Raw genomic sequence first — 21,551 nt, forward strand, 5'->3', positions numbered from 1 at the left:
GCAATGAATCTGATTCTTAACATAAAATGCAAGGAAGTATGGACAATAAAAATCATCAACAAAAGAAAACTCTTCTGTTGAAGAAGAATCTGATGACTTCAACATTTTAATGCTCCCAGTAATCATAAAATAATTTCTGACCCTGTCCATTTTATGATGATGATGACGATGATTTTTTTTTTTTTACAATCTGGGCATCTGCAAGTGTACTATTTTTTCATGTGTGTTCAATGAAAGCGTATTCTTTTACTGAATTATAAAATGTTGAGTATTGTAAGAGAAAAAAATGCAAAATCATGAGTCCTCTAAAATATTAGTCCTCATATCAGAGGCATCTTAAATTGAATAACCAATATTAGTTACAGTAATGTCTCTATGCTTCATTAGGTTTAATAACACCACCTCATACCACAGGTGATGGATAGATTCATTACTGACCATTCAGAAAATATAGTGATACATATATATATATATATATATATATATATAAGTGAATAATTCTATTATAAGAGCAATTTTTAAATAGCATGGTTCTAAGAAAACAAAACAAAATATTATGCAGTTGCTCTTTCTGTGCTTTTTCTGTAGGTGTCAATCATTTTGAGATAAGGCATAAGTTTTATGAGATAAAAGTGTATAGTTTTTTAATTGGAAAGAACCATGGAAATTGATAACAAGCTGAATTTAAGTTGCATGGGCAAACTTAGCTTAAACATTTTGATCTATTGGCTTTTCAGACTCAGTGTTCGGCAGCATAGTTTCCTCTATGCTATCAGAGGAAATGGAAATTTCTTGTCCCAGAGTAATATTCTTATCTATATTAATGTATCTTTTAATTTACCTAACCCCCAAACAAACAATCAAAAAACCTACACTAGAAACAAAACAAAACAAAGCAAAAGCCAGAATTATAACATATACTACTAAAGACCATGTCTATACAGCAGTAAAAACAAAGTACATAATTCCCTGCTCTTGATGCATTATCATAGAGCAGTTGTGTTTAAAGATTTTTTTCCTAAGGCAGATAATATTAACTACAATACAGTACCAGTAGCATAGCAAATATGTGCCATTGAATCACATGTGTCCTGTGAAACACCTCTAGGATACATGCTCCCACATCATGGCTATTTCATAGAATGGCAACAGGACAAAGCTAATGAGTTGGCCTCAGGTCAACCATATATCTTGCTGTGAAACAGGCCAGCTGAGACTATAAAAGTTGCTGGCCACTTTAGCAGGCAGTTTCATGTCTAATCCATCTTCCAGTGATGTGATGGGATGCCTGTGGCATTGCTGTCATTTCTTACTTCTCAGTGATCTCTACTGTATCTTTGGCTCTTGACCAGGTGCATAGTAGGAATGCTGATCTTCTAAGTTATCCTGTTCTCAGGGCTGGGCATAACACCCTTTCATAGTACTGTGCTGTATACATATACCTGAGTTGATGGTAGCCTGTGTTACATTCCCTGATAACATGAAGCTACAATAGTTGCTAAGGGTTACAAACTTCTTGTAACTGTCCAAGCAGAAGATGATCAGTAAATTCACATTTTTGCCTATCTCGTGAAAGCTGCAGAGAGAATCTAGGTGGTCAGTGTTTTCCAAAACGTCTAAGACTGTCTCAAGAATTATAAGGGTGAATATGGTACTGCCAGCATTTTATTGAAGACTTTTTTTTTTTTTTTTTAAACTGGGCTATTAAATTGGGACCTTCTAATGTCTGTTATGGAGTGTTATGTTTACACTAAAGACAAAGTCATGATGCTTATCAGTGGTGATACTCCTGGATAAGTGAAAGCTTCTGCAGAAAATGCCTTTGGGAACTTCAGACAGAACCTCATTTAACTGAGCTATATTTTCTAATATCCTGAAATATAGGGATTCATGTAAGACTTGAACTATTTATATCAAATAAACACTAAAAAATCACTGAAGTTACTGAAAAAAAATGCATTTATATTGATCTTATACAGCAATAACAACAAAGGTATAGTTAAGACTGCATTGTGCAGTACTTTTTTTTTTTTTTTTTTTTTTTTAACCACCTTGGAATCTGCCGTTCGAATCTTCCTTTTATCATGGGTGTAATTTGTGAATTCATAAGCAGCAAGTATATCTGATTTGCAGATTTTAAAATCTGCACTTTGCAGATTTTAGTAGTCTGCAGGCCAAATAAAAAGTTTTGCCTGATTGATTATTAGAGACTGTAAGCCTATTTATTATCACTATTTTAGAGCATATTATCACTATTTTAGAGCATAACAGCAAAATGAGATTCAGTCCTTTATCAAAATAGAAAACAAGTTTTTTTGTTTTGTTTTGTTTTGTATTTTTTTGGTTTTTTTTGGGGGGGGGGGCGTGACCTGAAAATTGGCTATTTCTGATATTTTATGCTTCAATCTTCACTTTAAACTTTGTTTAAAATCTGATTTTGCTTTTTTTTTTTTTCTTTAAAGTCTAAATACCTACCAGAAAACAGAATATGAGTTATTTGCGATGTTGAGAATTTACCTACAGTATATGACAGAAAGAGAAGAGGTGAAATCTGTTCTTTCCATGCCATGATATATCTTTTCTACCAGATTTTTATGAATTTCTTTTCTACCAGAAATGGGCATTGTGGAAGATCCAATATCTCCAATATCTGGTTGAAAGGCAGGTTGCTTCATTTTATCTCCTTCCTGGGATTTTTATTTTTTATTCTTTTTTCCCCCAGTACAGTAAATTTAAAGACTAGATCTTCAGGGTGGATGGCTATGATGATGCTGGAGATCTCTTTGTTAAAAGCTTCTTGCTAGACATTGTCAAAAGGTCAAAAATCAATTTCTGCACCTTTGTCCCTCATCTTGCTGCTCTGTTGGTCAAAGAGGCTTCAGCTTTTATTCACCATTGGATATTTCTACAGTAATTCAAGTATGAATGCCTACCATGAGAACGATGATTAAAAGATTGCTTTGCAGACTTGTGGGAAGCCCTCAACCTGCATAAGTGTTCAGCATCAAATTCAGCACCCCTGGTAGACCCTTTGGGCTTGATGTTAGTGGAGAAAAACAGAATAACACTAAGAAAGTCAAAAGAAAACAGGAAATGAATTCATGAAAGATAGGATCAAAACATCTATATGCAATAATGGAACCAGTTTGTGAGGATAAAATGACAGAACGATGTTAAAAGATTTTATTTCAGAGGAGCGAAGAATTTTTTTTTTTTTTTTTTTTTTTTTTTTTTTTTTTTTTTCCCCTGCCAGAAGAGAAGGCTCCAGATCATTCTTCACTGAGAGGGTGGTGAGGTACCAGAACAGAGAAGCTGTGGATACACTGTCCCTGGAAATGTTAAAGGCCAGGTTGGAGGGGGTTTGAGTAACCTGGTCTAGTGGTAAGTGTCCCTGATTCTGTGATTCTATGATTCTGTGATTCTTTATTGTCTTCATGAAGGACAAAGATTCATTTATTCCTACACTGCAGGCTTCTCAAAAAAGCAAGCTGTGCTGGTATGTGAAAGGAAAGTAATTAGTGTTGTTTACTACAGACTTTTCCTTGAGGCTTGAAACCCAAAGTATATAAATCAAGATAGTACTGCTTGTTTGAATATCACAAAATGTCAAGAAAATTGTTGTATAGGAATCAGTGTTTGGCTACATTTTTCGGCCTATATAATGTATATACTTCATATTCTATAGCTAAAGTACAAAACATTTTACAAAGCTTCTATAATTTCTTACTATTACTATTACTATTACTATTACTATTACTACTACTACTACTATAATTATTATTATTATTAATTGAATTTGAGGAGCTTGCAATTACAAACCTTTATTCCAGATAATTATTAATTACAGCATGCCTATGCATTCACTTCAGTTCTCCTCCTGAAAACAGCTATGAGAGATAACCTAGCTGAGAATATCTACGTTGTATCTGGCCACTTGAATAACCCCTCTAAAATTATCTCAGGATGGAACAAAAGTTTTCATAACATTCCAATAAGATTATATGTAGAGCCTGACAATTATCCATTATATTTCTAAAGAATTGCAGTAAAGGCTTTTTGCTGTTCACAGCGTCATCTGAGAATGAAGAGGGAAGAATAGCTGCTCTTATTTTGATTTTCTTCCAGGACAAACTACAGTGAATAAAAAGCAACTATATGAAAGCAACTAGATGAAAATACTGAGTAAAAAACTCAGACATTAAAAAAAATAGTTCATCAGACTTGCAAGTAGGCTACATAGTGTCTGCACATATTTTTTTTCTTCCACTAGTGAAACAGATAAACTAAATTTCAGTAGGCAGAGAAGTAAAGTTTAATCTCATTTTAAAGAATACAGTTAGCTTTTATTTTGTTCAGTCTTCTCTGTTATCCAACCTCTCTTTGTTCAGGTGTCCTGTGTCCTGACAGAATATTAGCAAAGTGGACTGAGATACATTTGGGAATCCAATTATATATTAGTACTGATTGTTGACTTAAAACAAAATGTTAAAGAAAAAAATACAGAAAATAATAAAAATAATAAATCAATAGTCCTCAATAAAGAAAAACTTAGAATGTCTGAGAAAAAATAGATAAAATTACATGCGTTCTGATCTTAAAAGAAGATTTTACAGATTTACTGCTGGCAGAAAACTATATGCATTGTTCTAAAACCTGGGGGTTTTGGAACTACATTTTCATTGCAGAATTATTTGCCCCACCCATATACAAATACTGTGCATTAGCAAATGCTATTTTATGGCAATTAAAGTTATGACGCATGTTTTACAGTATAATAACAAACTTTGTGAAGACTATATGGTCAAATTTACCAGAGAATTCAAATAATAAATAAAAATAAATAATCAAAAGTGACAAAATATCTAGGAAATATCTAGAATATTTTATGGGAATTAAAATTATATTTTATAATTATTATAATTTTATGGGAATAAATTATATGAAAGCATTTGTTCATAATAAAATTGGAAATGTCTGTTTTCAAGCATCTTCCAAGAAGATGCTGTTTCTCTGGAATATTTAAAAAGCCTTAATTCACCTGAATATATTCAGGAAAAATATATTTCCAAAAAGAGATCCCATCTATTCATCTATACATACAGACATGATTAAAAGGTATAAAGAAAGGTTTTTTGTTTTTTTTTTTGTTTTTTTTTTTTTTTTTAATTAAATTGAATCAATAATATAATGGAAATATATTTTCTTCAGAGGAGATTTTATTAAAAGTAAACCATTCCTACCATAAGTAGAGGCTGCTAATAGAAGGAACAGACCTGAATGTTTTGCTAGCATCTCTGGTATGGCTGTAGTTAATATCCCTACTGGCAGATAGGGAAACAGAAATCCTTGTATTTGTACTTGATCTTTCTCAGGGTAGCCATTTTCTCTGAACTGTTTTTTTAGTGTGGAATGTTGGAAGGTTTGTTATTATGGATTTGATAAGCTAAAGAAAGAAGAAACAGGAAATGAGAAACATCCTAATCTGATCCCAATTGGTCTACTGAGAGAAACTAGTATTCCAATGTTCAAATAATTTCTGATTAATTTTCCAGTACTGATATTTATTTTTATTACAATGAAAAAAGTTTGTTTTATTTTTGGTTGGTTTGTTGGTTTTGGCTTGTTTGTTTGTTTTCAGTTTGTGTGTGTATTTTGTTTTTGTTTTGTTGTTTTGGTTTTACTTTTTTTTTTTTTTTTAGTTATTCCAAATAAACACACTCATGAGAATAATAATCTTGCTCACAAGGAAATCTTCCTGAAAACAATGAAACAATGTTGCTGAGATCAGTTTATCTAGAGAAGCAGATTGTATTTTCTGAAAAGCTAATTTAACTTTTCAAATGGTCTCCAAAATACTTTTTTTTTCAATGATTCAGTCTTAGTGTCCTATTTTACTGGATATGCCTCTTAGAGTAAGAAATATGTTAAAGTCCTACAACTAAATGTATGACTTGGTATCTAGTTTTCTAAAGCAAAAAGTTTTTTACCTGTTAAAAATTTCTTCCCAAGGCACATTTTAAGTACTTTCTTCCAGCCTGGTGCAGCCACTACTGTGGAATGGCTGGATGGAAATTTTACAGAAAAATTCCAAAATAAATTACTGTCATATATGCTATTCTGTCACATAGCACAGAACCTTTCATACTTTCAATGACAATAAAGTGCACATCTAAGTTGGGAATCTACATTATTTTCATATAAATTGCTAGATAATAAATGTAAAATTATTGTTTGTTGAATAATATTATGAAACAAGTTATATAGACATAAATATATATTCATATACTGATACATTTCCAAAAACAAATTATGAGGCCAAAATAAACTTGAAATGTCTTAGGCTTTGGAGTTGGCACTAGCTTTACCTTTTGTAAAATCAAATAGAATCTGGTAACTTATCTCAAACATAGAAGTATAACTGAATGGTAATATTATTAATTTTTCTCCAGTGAATATATTCACAGATATAATTTATAGTTTTATATATAGGTATATATGTATATATACATATATGTATATGTACACAGAGTCATAGGAAACAGCTCTGTTAGCTCTGTAAGCACATTCAGTTGACTGTATTCAGCAGTCAACACAGATTCATCAAGGGGAAGTCATCTGTAACCAATCTGATAGCCTTCTACAATGAGATGACTGGCTAGATGGATGAGGGGAGAACAGTGGATGTTGTCTACCTTGATTTCAGCAAGGCTTTCAACACTGTCTCCCATAACATCCTCCTGGGCAAGCTCTGAAATTGTGGGATCCAGGAATGGACAGTGTGGTGGATCGAGAACTGGCTGGATGGCAGAGGTCAGAAAATTGTGCTCAACAGTGCTGAGTCTAGTTGGAGGCCTGTGGCTAGTGGTGTCTCCTAGGGGTCCAGTGCTACTCAACTTATTCATCAGTAACCTGGATGAAGGGACAGAGTGTACCCTCAGCAAGTCTGCAAACAGTACAAAGCTTGGCGGAGTGGCTGACACACCAGACGCCTGTGTGATCATTCAGAGGGACCTAGACAGGCTGGAGAATTGGATGGAGACGAACCTCATGATCCTCAACAAGGTCAAAGTGCAAGGCCCTGCACTTGGGGAGGAACAATCTCTGGTACCAGTAGAGGTTGGAGGCTGATCTACTGGAGAACAGCTCTGCAGAAAGGAACCTTGGGATTGCGCTGGATAAGTTAACCATGAGTCATCAGTGTGACCTTGTGGCCAAGAAGATTAATGGGATCCTAGCCTGCATCAGGAGTAGTGTGGACAGCCAGTCAAGAGAGGTGATACTCACCCTCTACTTAGCTTTGGTGAGGCCACACCTGGAATATTGTGTACAGTTCTGGGCTCCTCAGTACAAGAGGAGCATAGAGGGGGTCCAGTGTAGAGCCATGAAAATTATTAAGGTATTGGAACATCTGTCTTATGATGAAAGACTAAATGATCTCAGCCTGTTTAGGCTAGAGAAGTGGAGATTGAGAGGGCATCTTATCAACCTCTACAAATACCTGGGGGGACAATATAAAGTGAATGGAACCAAACTGTTCTCAGTGGTGGCCGCTCTTCTCAGTGGTAGGATGAAGGGTAATGGGTATAAATGGAACCACAGGAGGTTTCATCACCATATAAGGAAGAACTTCTTTATGGTTTGGGTGACAGAGCACTGGAACAGGCTGCCCGGAGATGTTGTGGAGATACTATCCTTCTGTGGAGATATTCAAAACCTGCCTGGCTGCTGTCCTGTGTAATAGGCTCTGGGTGACCCTGTTGAGCAGGGGGTTGGACTAGGTGATCTCCGGAGGTCCCTTCCAACCTGAATTGTCCTGTAATCTCATGAATAAATACATTTTTGTCAATGAGCAGAAAACAACGACATTTCAAATGGTCCATCCTTCATTTTTCATAGTCTCAAAGTGACTCCTAAGTCTTGTTCACTGAACAGGTTCATTTAATTTTACTGCAGTCCTACCCTACTAGAGAAGCAATATTCTTGTCTCGTGTTTGTAGATATCAAGAAAGTGAGAGCCAGTTCATCAAATGCTCTGAGGAAAAGAACTAAGATCTTAAACTAGACTGAATATTTGTGAAGCTAGTCCAAACAATGGAAGACAAATTAAATATTTCAGTAATCACATATGTTAACAAGAAAATATACCTCAGTAGTCCCTCCTAAGTATATTTTTACCATTCTAAATACTTCATGTCCCAGCATACTTCATTAGTGCAGGCTGGCTGGAAAGTGAAAAAAATATCAATAGAGCTGACTATTAATAGTGATTGCTTTGAGTAAAAGTTTACTGACATCAGATAAAGCAAATTCCTAATTGGACTGAATCAACCAGTTCTGGATGTGTACTCAGCACTTATAATTAATGACAAATATGTTCTCATGGATACGTTCTCAGCTTTAATAAATATATGACCAATCCCATTATTATTAGATCAAGAAATAAAGAATTTATAGTCTAAAGAATGTAGCTACACTTGATTTAGAAAAAATAAAAGTCAAATTTCTTCAAGCACAGTGGAACCAGAAGAGGTTAGAAAAGAGTAGGATCTTTTTTTTTTTTTAAGTCGTTCCCTCAATTTCCAAGATCAAATAGATCAACAGGAAGCTGGTGCCAGTAAGTCATCCTAAATTCAGAGAAGCAGATAAAAATATATTTTATTCTGAACAATTTTTTATTGTTAAAGCTACTCTGTGAAAAATAATTCTTTTATTCTTCAAGTAATTTATCTCAGAATATTAATTTGAACACTGTAAAAAGTGTTATCATGCTGAGAATTTTGATTGTTATTTTGATTTGAATTTTAATAGTTTAAGAATGTCTACTGAAGCAGTAGGAAAAATATTTTCAGGCATGTTAAATCTGAAAAACAATGTTTTTCTGAACATATATTCAAATTAGGTAGATAAAGAATAATTGAAAACAACCATGTGTACATGTATATATATATGTATATATGCAGCTAGATGCAGCCCCATTCACTACTACTCTTTGAGTTCTGCTGTTCAGCCAGTTCATGACCCACCATAGCATGAACATGTTTATCTCACAGTTGGACAGTTCATCCAGAAAGATGCCATGAGGGACGGTATGAAAGACCTTACTAAAATACAGAAAGATTATGTCCCTCCATCCATGCAAGTGGATGACCTTATCATAGGAGATCAGATTGCTAAAGCAGGACTTTCCCTTTGTGAACCCATGTTGATTATGCCTGATTATAGTGTTGTTCTTTAAATGCCTTTCAGCTGCACCTTTCAGCTGCACCCAGGATAATCTTCTCCATAACTTTTCCAAGCTACGAGGTTAAAAGGTGAGGTCTGTAGTTTCCTGGGTCTTCTCTCATGTTTGTTTCGTAGAGTAAGATAATGTTGGCTAGCTTCCTGTCAGCAGGGTCCTGGCCATACTCCCACAACCTTTGGTAAATTGTTGAGGGGGGTCCAGATATAACTTCTGTTTACTCCTTCAGTACCCTGTGTCAGGACCCATGGACGTATGAATGTTGAGCTGATACAACTATTTCTGTACAATTTTGGTGACCACATATCTGTCACTGCTCATCCAGTCACGGTCCTCAGGCTCAGAGATCTAGTCATTACTATTAAATACTGAGTATTTATGAATTTTTTTCATCAGTCTTCCCAATGTCTACACTTCAGAATTTGTTAGTTTGACATACATATCTTTTTATTCTCTTCCACAGATTTTTATTTATTTTTTTTAAACTTAGCCTATCTTTTCTCTGATTATTCAATAGAGCAGAAACTGAATTCCTATAATGAAACCTGAAATCATGAATATGAGGCAGGAAATCAAACTTGACATCATTATAAAAGGTACATAAGAACTGAAAGCAAATTTTATACAGAGGGACAATTCCAGAACAGCAAACTTAAATCAGCATTTTAATACTGTAGATAAGTGTTATTCAGTGCAATACAGACTTACATGGGATTATTCTTATCCACCCAGAGGTCATCTGTCTTGTTTTTGTAAGTGCTCTGTGCCTTCACCACATAGCAGTGAATGCCTTATGGCAAGGAAAGCTTAAATCAGAATCCCTGGAACCTGTGCTGTTTTAACTTATCTCCTCTCAGAAGGTGTTTTTCAAGGCATATGCCTTAACTACTTATTTCTCTGAGGCTATACGGAACTTCTGACATTTTTCCTTTCTGAGAAATACTGAGGAGGATGATCATTAATAATTAATGTCACTGTATATACTTTAGGAACTGTATCTTTAGCCATATATTTTTAGACAAACTATTAAATAATGTTATTGGACAAACCCTGCGCCACACCAGTATCAACATCTGAATAGACAGAATGGACTCATTATTTCCATTTTTACAGAACTACAGAACAGTGAAAGAAATACTGTAAGGTTACATGGCTCACCAGTCACAAAGCAGTCTGACACAAGAAGGACTCTCCGGAGGCTAAGTCAGTAGTTTCATAAGTTTCTCATTTCTTAGTCTGCTACATTTGCTGAAATATTGTTCTGTCTTTCTAAATATGCCTTACTTTCATTTTGTTTCTTTTTTATTTCTTTTGTTAATTTTTATTTTTTTTTTCATTTATTTACATTTTGTTACTTATATGGTATCCAGTCTCATAATAATAATCATTCATTTAACAACCTTGATCAATTAACTGCACCGGGTAGAGGAAACACTACCACACTTTTTATACGAAAATGTAACCTGTAGACTGCTGTGAGTAGTTTCTGTCTAACTAAGGAATTTGTGAAAGATCCTGGAGGTAGAACACTGACTGGGTCACAATAAGTAACTATCATCTTCTTCAGTCTGTTTGCATCTGTGCAGGGAGTATATTTGTAAGTATATGTGCAAGAAGAAATTAAGCTTCTTTTGTCAACAATATGAATTCAACTCACCTATATCTACCTCAATATTCTGTAACAATTTAAAAGTGATAAAGTGATTTCAGATATACCAGGCTGTCTTTGTACAATAAGTAAGGGTAATTTCCCTAGGGTCGTCTAAAGTTTTCCTGACCATTCAGATGCTGGATACTTGTCCACTTTTTATTATTTATTTATTTATTTTTTACTGTAATGCCATGACATCATGTCACTGACTACACCATAGAATCAAAATACTGAGATCAATAAAATTTACTGAAGTCTAACCTGGTTTTCCCCAGTACAAGAAAGACGTGGACCTGTTACAGTGGGTCCAGAGGAAGCCCATGAAAATGATTAGAGAACTGGAATACCTCTCCTGTGCAGAAAGTTATGAGAGTTGTAGTTGTTTAGCCTGGAGAAGAGTTGGCTCTGTGGATATCTTATTGCAGTTTTTCAGTATATAAAGGGGGCCTATAAGAAAGCTGGAGAAAGGCTTTTTACTAGTGCCTGTAATGACAGAACAGGGGGCAATGGTTTTAATCTGAGAAAGGGTAGACTAAGATTGGATAAAAGGAAGAATTTTTTCATGATATGAGTAGGGAAGCTCTGGAACAGGTTGCTCAGAGATGAGCAACCCCATCCCTGGAGGTGTTCAACGCCAGGTTGGATGAGGCTTTGAGCAACCTTGTCTAGTGGAAGGTGTCTCTGGCCAAGACTGAGAAATTGGACTAGATGGTCTGTAAAGATCACTTCCAACCCAAACCAACATATGATTCTATGATTCCAGATAAATGCATAATACTTTACACAAGAAAAAACGTATGCTTACTTAGAAGAATGTTTTACATTAATGAAGGGGTGAGAGAGAGGGGGGGGGAAAGACTATAATATATTCTGCATTTAGGGGAAAATAGCGTTGTTATTATGCATGCAGAAAGCTTGTAAAATGCACTGTACGTTAAATATTAAAAAGTAAGTAGAATCCATAACCATATATTCCATTCTTCAGCACTTCCCACATTATTTGACAGTGCAAAATCAATTTAAATTCTCAAGATTAAGAATACTGTTAATATTTCTTTAAAGTACATTTTTTTCAGTGCCTGGGGAATATAAGATTAATTTTCTGTTATCATATTGCCAATTATGTCCTTTAAAACTTTGTACTCAGACAGACAAAAATTAAACAACATAAATACATAAATTTAGCATGAGTATTTAGCATAGGCTAAATAGTGTCTCAAGATATAAAAAGCATTCCTGTCAGTGGACAAAATTTTTCCAGTTTGGAGATCAGCCACATGGAGAAGTATATATTCAAAACAGAACAAATGATATTTTGTATCATCCAGATCAAAGAATCAAGATGTGATTTATTTTTTGTCTTTCTTCTGATAGTTTAGATGAAATAAACAGAATTCCACATAAACTAATTGGACTTTGAGAAACTACATGAATTGAGGCAGGGATCCCTTCCAAATAATTATGTACAAAAACATACAATCAATTAAATGGTGGTTGCCATGTCCGTTATTTATTTATTTTTTTTTAAATCCCAAGTTAAGCCTACTGTTTTCACAGCATTCAAAAAAGTGGAAGCTTGAACTTTCAATTGCATAATGTTACTGCAAACATTTTCTTTTTAATCTCCCAGCAGAATGCTATAAATACTCTAAATGAAGTCTAAACCCCTAGAAAAGTAATTCCATCATGAACTAATCAGACCTTTTCACCATCCTTGTTTCATTTGGGTCACTATGCAGATAAGACTGTAAGACTGAGAGAGACAGTAAATAAGATAGAATGTGTCTCTGAGCATTAAAGAGAGGTTTTTATTTTGTGTTAAAATGCTATCTGATAAAATACATCTACTAACAGTCTTGCACACAGATGGACACTGCCTTTTTTCCCCTCTCCTTCATTCTGTATTATTGCTGGAAAATGTGTACCTAATTGTGTATGGAGAATTCAGAACACATACTTTCTTTCATACCTGTATATCTACAAACCCATTTCTGAAGCCAGTGTGATTCCAGGCTGAGTGCTACTGTGAGCACATCACTTGGGACTGAGGATTTCACTGTTATGACCAGGATCAGATACTCTTCTGGGATTCTTGGTTTCATTTTTGATCAGATTCTGCAATCTGTTCTCATCTGAAAAGTGTTTGTGCTCAGTCAATGTATGGACACTGCAAGTGCACTGTCACATATCTGTCTACTGCTGATGCTTTCTGATTCAAAGGCCTTTCCAGACTGGAACAGTCAGCAGTACCTTAAGAAGTAAGCAGTAGTCTAAGAAGTATAAATATAACATGAAGTCTTGCCCCCCCTCCTCCCCAGTAAATAAATAAATAAATAAATCTAGCAATCTAGCTTTTTAGGTTTCACTGGTAAAGGCTTAACACATAAGATTGATGTATTTCTAAGATTTATTAATTTAACTTAATAAGTTCATAAACGATATAGCTAGATAAAATTTAGAGATTATATTTAGAGATTAGACATGGATCTGTATGTGGGTAATTTTATATTTACAGTATATAATTACACATTAAACATAAATACGCATGTGTGCTCTATACACATGCAAACACAAATATTTACGGTTCAAGATATTGTAAAACTGCATACAAGATTACTGCATTTTTGTAAATGTTATAGTAGAAGAGATAGCGTAGCTAAGGACAGTAGAACAATTAAAGAATAGTTGTATTATAGAGGATTTTAAATTAAGGCTTTTAAGAATTAAATTAAGGATTTTAAATTAGGTAGAGAAAAGAATATCAAGCATGCAAGTAACCCTTAGTTTGTTGATTGATGCAAATGCTGAAATTAATATGCATGGTAAATGCTGAAATTAATATGTATATCTTCTCTCTCATCCTAAAAAAAAAAGCAACTGTTTGTAATAACTCTCAGTCAGATAAAGATACTTAATTGTCCCAGTTAGATAACACTCTGTCCTCTTCATAAAATACTAGATAAACAAGACAGGCCTGTTCTTAAACATACCTGTTTGTTTGTTACCTCCAGGTGATTCAATGCTGTTCTCACTATCTGAATATTGAGTAGGACAAGCATTTATTTTTACAAAAGTAATTCCATCATGAACTAATCAGGCTTCTCCAATGAACTAATAAGCTTCTCCAATTTTATTAGTTATTCTCAGCCCTGAAAATACATGTTTAGAATCAGTGGTTATGATAGGTTAGGTGCAAATAGTTAGGTACCCTTATCACATCACATTTGCTTTGTAATTTATGTCCATGTTGTGTAATGAAAAGCAAACAAATTAGCATGGAAGAGGAATTATAACTTCTGTTCTCTAAGAGCAGTCAGTAATATTGTGAATGATAGAAGATGACCTGTTTGTTCTATGCTTACAATAAATACGGAGAAGAAAAAAAAAAAAGTAAAAAAAAAAAAAAAGTGTGAATGTTTTTTTTTTTTTAAAAAAAAGAGCAGTCAAGAAGGTTTTTCTGGTTATAGATAAGGAAGGTGAGGATGAAATGGTGACAGGGTCAAAGCCACTTGCTATGATATAATTTTCTCAGATATAAATTTGAACTATGTTGTGAACTAATGCTACATGCTGTCTGGTGAATGCTCGTTTATGGATAATGGATTTTCAATGAACAGTAAGTGCCTGGAAATGATAATGGCTGTATAATGTATTGATTGTCTACAAATGCTTTCAATTTTTAAGCACAACAGTTAAAAGAGACGTCCAACTTCAAGAAACCACTTGGACTGGACTGTTCAGCCCTGCAAGGGATTGAAAATCCCTTCTTCAGCAAAAGTGTCACAGTTCAGCTGGGTTTGAAACTTGGGCTACTTAAGTACAGAACATATTTAAATAGTGACAAGTTCAGTCAGCAAGCTCATCTGAATATGGAGGGTAATAAAAACTGTCAGAAAGATGCAACAGTAATAGTTACAATCTGTAATTCCCAAACAACATTCAGAGTAGGATAATCAGCAGCCAATTTGTATATTCAAATCTTCTTACTCTCCAGCAGCAGAAATTAAAATTAAACTAACAGCCCAGGAAGCCTAGTCTCCTTATTAATCTAAACTATATTACATACAATTCTTTGTGTAATAACTTAATTCCATTCTTCTGAAGACAGACCACAAAAGCTTCTGTACCTCTCTTCAAACTGTGACTCAAGGAAAGAACATCCTGTAGCTGAAAAGGACAAACATTTGATTAGGAAAGTTGAAACTGGAACTCGTTTTGACTAAATAAATAAATAAATACAGGTATTGCTGTTTGTTCCTGTCCACCTCAGGATCACCCAGATAAACAACACAGTGCCACAGTCACAAAAGATGATACTGAAGACTTAATTCTAAATGTAGCAAAAGAGGCTTAGTAGGGCTGTGTTAAAAAACACACATTTTTACTGATTACAGAGCATTTCAGTGCTGAAGTGGGAGAAGATGTTATTGACTAGAATGGAATAGAGAGACATAATTTGGTAAAGATCAATAAACTCATTCAATTTAGTTCTGTTCATCCTTGAAGACAGTGCATTTTAATATGATAGCACAAGAAAGTAGATTTGGAGATTTCTAGATCAATCTCGCTTGAATTGCTTATTCTACATTGTTGCATAAAACCAGGATAGTAAAAGTTTTCACATGTCAAAAACATTGCTAGATGCTGATATGATTCAGATTTTTAGTAGATCAATCTCTGTTGGAACATATAGGAGAAAGCCTTTGTATAGCCATGTGAAACTTAGAATCAAATGTGCTATCAAGAGATATAAGACGTGCCAAAATGAGCAAGGAAATTAAATAGGTAACATAGACAAATGTCAGAAAGAAAAGTGAACAAACAAGCTGAGGGAACAGATGGAGTGTGAATCACTGCTATTCTAAGGACTTGAATTTCAAGAAAAAAGCATGTGTAGAAATAAAAACAATTGATTTCAGATAAAGTTTTACCACCTGTAAAAAAGCATAAAAAAAGGGCAAAGGAAGATAATACAAGGAAAAAACAGACAGAAAGAAGAAAGTGTTACCATGTGAGTTATGACTGGTAAAGCATAATATACAGCAAGGATGAAAAACTTCTTTTCTTGCTAAAGGTTTAATAGGCCTCTGAAGTGCTTTTGGCAGCCTAAACAAATTGCATGCATCTTTCTGTCAGTGAGTAACAGCAGAGGAATATGTAGTTGTGGACTGTAATACGTAATATGGAGAGTTTATACCTTGGCTAGATGTAGTCAGCAACCAAGCTAATTAAAAGAGGATACTGAGAAAAAATAATGCTAATAGAACTTTTTTTTTCTTAGTTGTTTTTGAAAGTAAATTTCCCAGAACTTACAGTCTAACTTTTCAATCATCTTTGTACATTTGATTTTTTTCAACTTTAATGGGTTGGTCAGAACAGAGGTTGTGATTTGTGTTTTACTGTATCTGATGCAAATGGACTGTGATCCAATGGGAATATGTGAGTTCTGCTACATTACAAATAAAGAATGAAATGGAATTCCATGATAAATTACATATGGTGAATAACAAGTACCAGCTCCAAGAAATGTTGGGCAGAAAATTAGTCAATGAATATAGTGTAATTATCCAGAAATTGATAGCTGGTAGTTTGCTTATTAAGTACTTGATACAGCATGTACTAAATTACAGTCTGTATTAAGACATGGTTGGGCTCCAAATGAGGGTCAGCTTGTAAGGACAAGAATTCCAAACATACAAAAAATGTAAACAAAGAACCACAGTAAATGCATGCTGAATTTGCAGCGGGAGTGTAAAGAAGCTCTGACTGGGCATATAATGTGTGAAATATCTGCTGTCAGATCTATTAGAAAATTGCGTTCCTAGATTTACAAAAAAGAGCCAAGAAAGCCTTCCCTTCATTTATAATTTATTTGAAAGTACTGATACCTTATAATAAACACCTGTATGGTCCTTGGATACCATGGATGTTGTCTCCTCAGAAGCACTTAAGACAGAATGATGAAACAGATGGATAATTAAACCTCTAGTGAATTCACAGAATCAGAGAATTGTTGGAAGAGACCTCCAGAGATCATCGGGTCCAACCCCCCTGCCAAAGCAGGTTCCCTAGGGCAGATTGCACAGGTGTGTGTCCAGACAGGCCTTGAATATCTCTAGAGAAGGAGACTCCACAGCCTCCCTAGGCAGCCGGTTCCAGTGCTCCGTCACTCTCACTCTGAAGAAGTTCTTTCACATACTGGTGTGGAACTTCTTGCGATCCATTTCATGGCCATTGCCCCTTGTCCTGTCCTCACAAACCACTGAAAAGAGGTTGGCCAAATCCCTCTGTCTCCCACATCTCAGGTATTTATAAACACTGATAAGATTCCCTCTCAGTTTTCTTTTCTCCAGGCTTAACAGACACAGGTCCCTAAGCCCTTCCTCATAAGGAAGATACTCCAGGCCCTGTATCAACTTTGTGGCCTTCTACTGGATTCTTTCCAGGAGATCCTGTCGTTTTTGTACTGGGGAGCCCAGAACCGGATACATTACTCCACATGAGGTATGACCAGGGCAGGGTAGAGGGGGAGGATCACCTTCCTTGACCTGCTAGCCATGTTCCTTTTAATGCACAACAGGATCCCATTGGCCTTCTTGGCCACCGGGGCACACTGCTGGCTCATTGCCAACCTGTCATACACCAGAACCCCCGCATTTATTTGTTTATGTAAACTTTAATATTATGTCTGATATTCTGTTCCTTACAGTAACTTTAGCTCTCCCTTCCCTTCCCATATGAATAAGAATTGCAGAAATAAGTTCAAGACATGTGGTCAAAATGAAATTTATCATTAGAACAAGATATTGAAAAGTTGTATCTTATGGCACATTAGGAAAAAAAAAAAAAGGTGATCAATAGCGAGAAGTATTTTAAATAGTAAAAATAGTAGAGAACTTACTAAATGGAGAGAGATCCCATAAATGTAATTTCATTTACCACAAAAAGGAGGTGTAAACATGAACTTTGCTTAATACTCTCCATGGTTGTGGAATTTCCCATATAGATCCTGAAAATACCAAAAAGAAGCTGAAGAAAGCAAAACTTTTTTTTTTTTTAATTTTATTTTATCTCTAAATTTTATTTTTTTAATAATCAAGTAGTAATCATGTCTTGTTAATCATTTTGCAGGAATAGTAACAAAAATCATGCTGGTGAAACGACACAGCAGGTGAGACTGTCAAAAGTAGAAACTAAGTAAAGATTTGGAAAGACTAATAGCATAATAAAATTGGTAATATTCAAAATAAGTCTAAGGACATCCTGTGTGACCCCAAAATCTACTAGTATCTTCACAGAATAAAAAAATGACATATTGGAAAAATGAGAAGAAAAGGGTGACATCATTTAGTTGATACAAAAAATCTTTTTTCAGCTGATACCATCTTTTAACAGAGAGCAAACAATTTTTTTTTTTAAATTAATAATTTGATGTTTTTTATTGAAATGAAATATAGTAAAAGAGAATAAATATTCCAGTTAAAATATAGAACCATTATATTTCATTAAATTACTTGTATGAAATGCGGCATTTGTTCTCAATCTTCATTGCTAACCTGAAGCAGAACATAACTCGTGTCCTGTAGCTAGTTCAGTTTTTTTCTCTTTCCTATACAAGATATTACTTTCTGAGTTTTTGAATCTGAAACATTATCCCTTATTTAACACCCCTAAATATGAAGGCCCCTGAAAAAATAGAAAAGATAAGAAGAAGCCTGGCCCTTCTGGTTATCCCTAAATGCTTCAGTGTAAGAAAGGGAGGGCACCTTCATAAATTAATTTCATAAATAAACTCTGCCATAAAATAAATAAATAAAAGATGTTTGAACATGCTGTAGTGTTGTGACTTCCTGGTTTTGTTAATATTTAAAATAAAGGAAATAATTCATCCACTTTGCTCAAGCTTTGTATCCAATTCAATTTATGTTAAAATCATATTTTATTATTTGGGAAAGACAAAGACATGATGAAAAAGATTCTGATATCATTTGCAGTAATACAAATCCAGAATCTTTTTGCTAACTTCAGTATGGTACTTTACTTTTTGCCTTAAAGTTAGTTTGAATCCTCATACTATTACCACATTTTTTGATGTCATACACCTTGGATAGGTGTAAGAATCAGTACAGCATACTTCTCTTTCCATGAATGATAAACACTTTTGTTATCATGCATGCCATAAACAGAGAGTAGATTGTTAGACAGAAAATGAAGGAAGAGCAGAGAAAACTAGATTCATGTTGTATGCCTTTGTGAATGGGAGCTTGATAATGTATGCGCTAATCACTTTTTGTCTTTACAATCTGTGTATTGTGAATGATATAAAAAACTGTGTTTTTTCTCTAACTGAAATTTTGATTAAGAAAGATAAAATAAAAGTTCCTTGCTATCTGGATGATACCGTGATTTCATTTCTAGAAGTAGAGATTCTGGAAAGTATGATTACACTAAGGAATTAAGTGTAGCCAGAAAAAGGATTTTGAGAGAACACTGTAATTAACTGGAAAGAATATATGGTGGTTAGACACTTGTTAGATAATCAGTAACAACCTCCAGACTATGAAAATGCATTTTACCTCACTAGAACCTCAGGAATTAAGTTATCTATTACACTAGTACGTCTTAAAAGAAACTAGAACATATGCATTTAAACCAAGTAGAAACATCTAGGAAAGCAATGTCCTTAAGCCACACTGTTCTTGTGAAAAAATATCCCTTGTAACTTCTACATTCCACTGAAAGTTCACTATATGCATCTAAAGGTAAATACATAGACAGTAGAACACTGAGAAAAAGATAATCTCAATATTTAATACCCAGCCACTTGCTTAAATAATATCTTTATTTTTCTTGTTTGTTTGTTCTTATTCCTGCTAATAAGAAATTTTTAATTATCAAAAATTCAAGAACTGGATTTCAGAACTCCCATTTAGTCACTAAAGCAAATAGCAAAATTGTGAAAAGAACTAAGAAATGAGAACAATGGAAGAAACTATGTAGGCTCTATACTATGCTAAAGAGGTTGGTTACCTCAGGCAGAAGAATGAATAGCATAGCATAGTTCAGTTGTAAGGGACCTTCAGAAATCATCTAGTCCAACTGCCTGACTTTATGACATTCACAGAGGAGATGGAGGTACAGGAAAATGGACAAAAAAAAGAAAAAAAATTAACTCCTCCTCCTCCCCCCACACAAAGGAATAAAAAAAAAAAAAAAAAAAACCAAAAAAAAACAAACCCAATCCAACTGATCCCAAAAGGAAACACTCAAAAATTAGTTGTTAATTGAAGATGTATGTAGTATCCATGGTTTAAAAAAAACTATTCATAACACTTTTTACACATATGTACATTGTTTGCTTTTGTTGACCATATGCTATGTTTTAAAGCCTAAAGAAATTTTAGATAAGCAAAAGTAAAACCATATTAAAGAGGGCATCATCCAAATGCCTCTTGAACACTGACAGCCACAGGGCATCAACCAGCTCTCTAGAAAGACTATTTCAGTGTTTGACCACCGTCATAGTAATTTTTCCTAATGTTCAATCTAAGCCTCCCCTGCTGCAGCTTTATGCAATTTTCCCACATTCTATTATTATTGGTTATCAGGAAGAAGAAATTGGCATCTCCTCTCCATTTCTTAAATACTTCTGACTTGCATACGTAATTTGCATCAGTAAGACTTCAGCGTTACTTGTTAGGTGACCATCTTCTTGAAGTATCAGTCCAATGTTTTCCTTAGACCTCCTTTTGCTGCTGACATATTTTAAAAAAGTCTTTTTTGTTGTCACACCACACTATCCAACTCAAGTTGAACTTTGTCGTTTCTTGTTTTCTCTCTGTAGATGCAAAAGTCAAAAAGTCAACTCTACCATCAACCTGTGAAATCAGACTTTAAAAAAAAAAAAAAAAAAAAAAAAAAATCCCCAGAGATTATACATCTTCTGTTGTGGTTCCAAGAGAAGTTCCCTGTTCAGCCTCATTGGCCTCACCTGCCTTGCCTGACCTGCAGCAAAATAGGATTGCTTGTTCCTGGGCTTTTAAAAGGTGGTTCTTGAAAAGTGATTGGCTGTAATGGACCCATAGCTCCTCTAAGAGCCAACTCCCAGGGGTAACTAGCTACCTGAGAACTTAAATAGATGAGGCCTTCACTGAAACTCATTTCACTCTTATTTTCTATTCTTCTATATCTCTGTATTTATATTCCTTAAGAAGAAATAAATGCTTATTTTTTTTTTTCTCTTCCACAGACAGAATGACCATAAGGAATTTACCTTTTAAATTGTAGTAAGTTTGGGGGATTAATTAGTACAGAAATGGTGTTGCTATTGTATCAGGTAGCGGTATCATGAAATTCTTCAGTTTAGATGAGAAAAGAAAAAGTGTACACAAATAGCTCTAAGAATTGCTGTTTTTGTTGTTGTTGTTGTTTTGGTAGTCACTGTAAGGCCACCACTGTTGATCCAATTATTTTCCAGGGCTATATGGCTTTCATGATACAGAAACAGCTTAGAGATCCTTCTCACCTTACATTACACAGCTAAAAATTAAACATATCAAAATCTCTTCAGCTACTTTGTATTTCCTTTGAAATCAATGGAGAGAACTATATTCTTCCAGAGTGATTCCTTTAGTCTACCTTGAGTCAAACTGTGAAAGTGTC

At 34.4% G+C, this 21,551-nt stretch overlaps 1 long non-coding RNA gene across 1 annotated transcript; it reads right to left on the minus strand.

The window, feature by feature from the left end:
• Positions 1-14,795: 14,795 nt before the first annotated feature.
• On the minus strand, positions 14,796-20,906 carry LOC311429879. The gene is made up of 4 exons (XR_014688437.1): positions 20,881-20,906; positions 20,537-20,727; positions 17,791-17,898; positions 14,796-15,056 (listed from the first exon to the last, which is right to left on the minus strand). It is a non-coding gene; the product is annotated as an uncharacterized lncRNA (long non-coding RNA).
• Between the last annotated feature and the right edge of the window lie 645 nt (positions 20,907-21,551).

This window comes from Aythya ferina (assembly GCF_964211825.1).
Source record: "Aythya ferina genome assembly, chromosome: 1".
Taxonomy (NCBI): domain Eukaryota; kingdom Metazoa; phylum Chordata; class Aves; order Anseriformes; family Anatidae; genus Aythya; species Aythya ferina.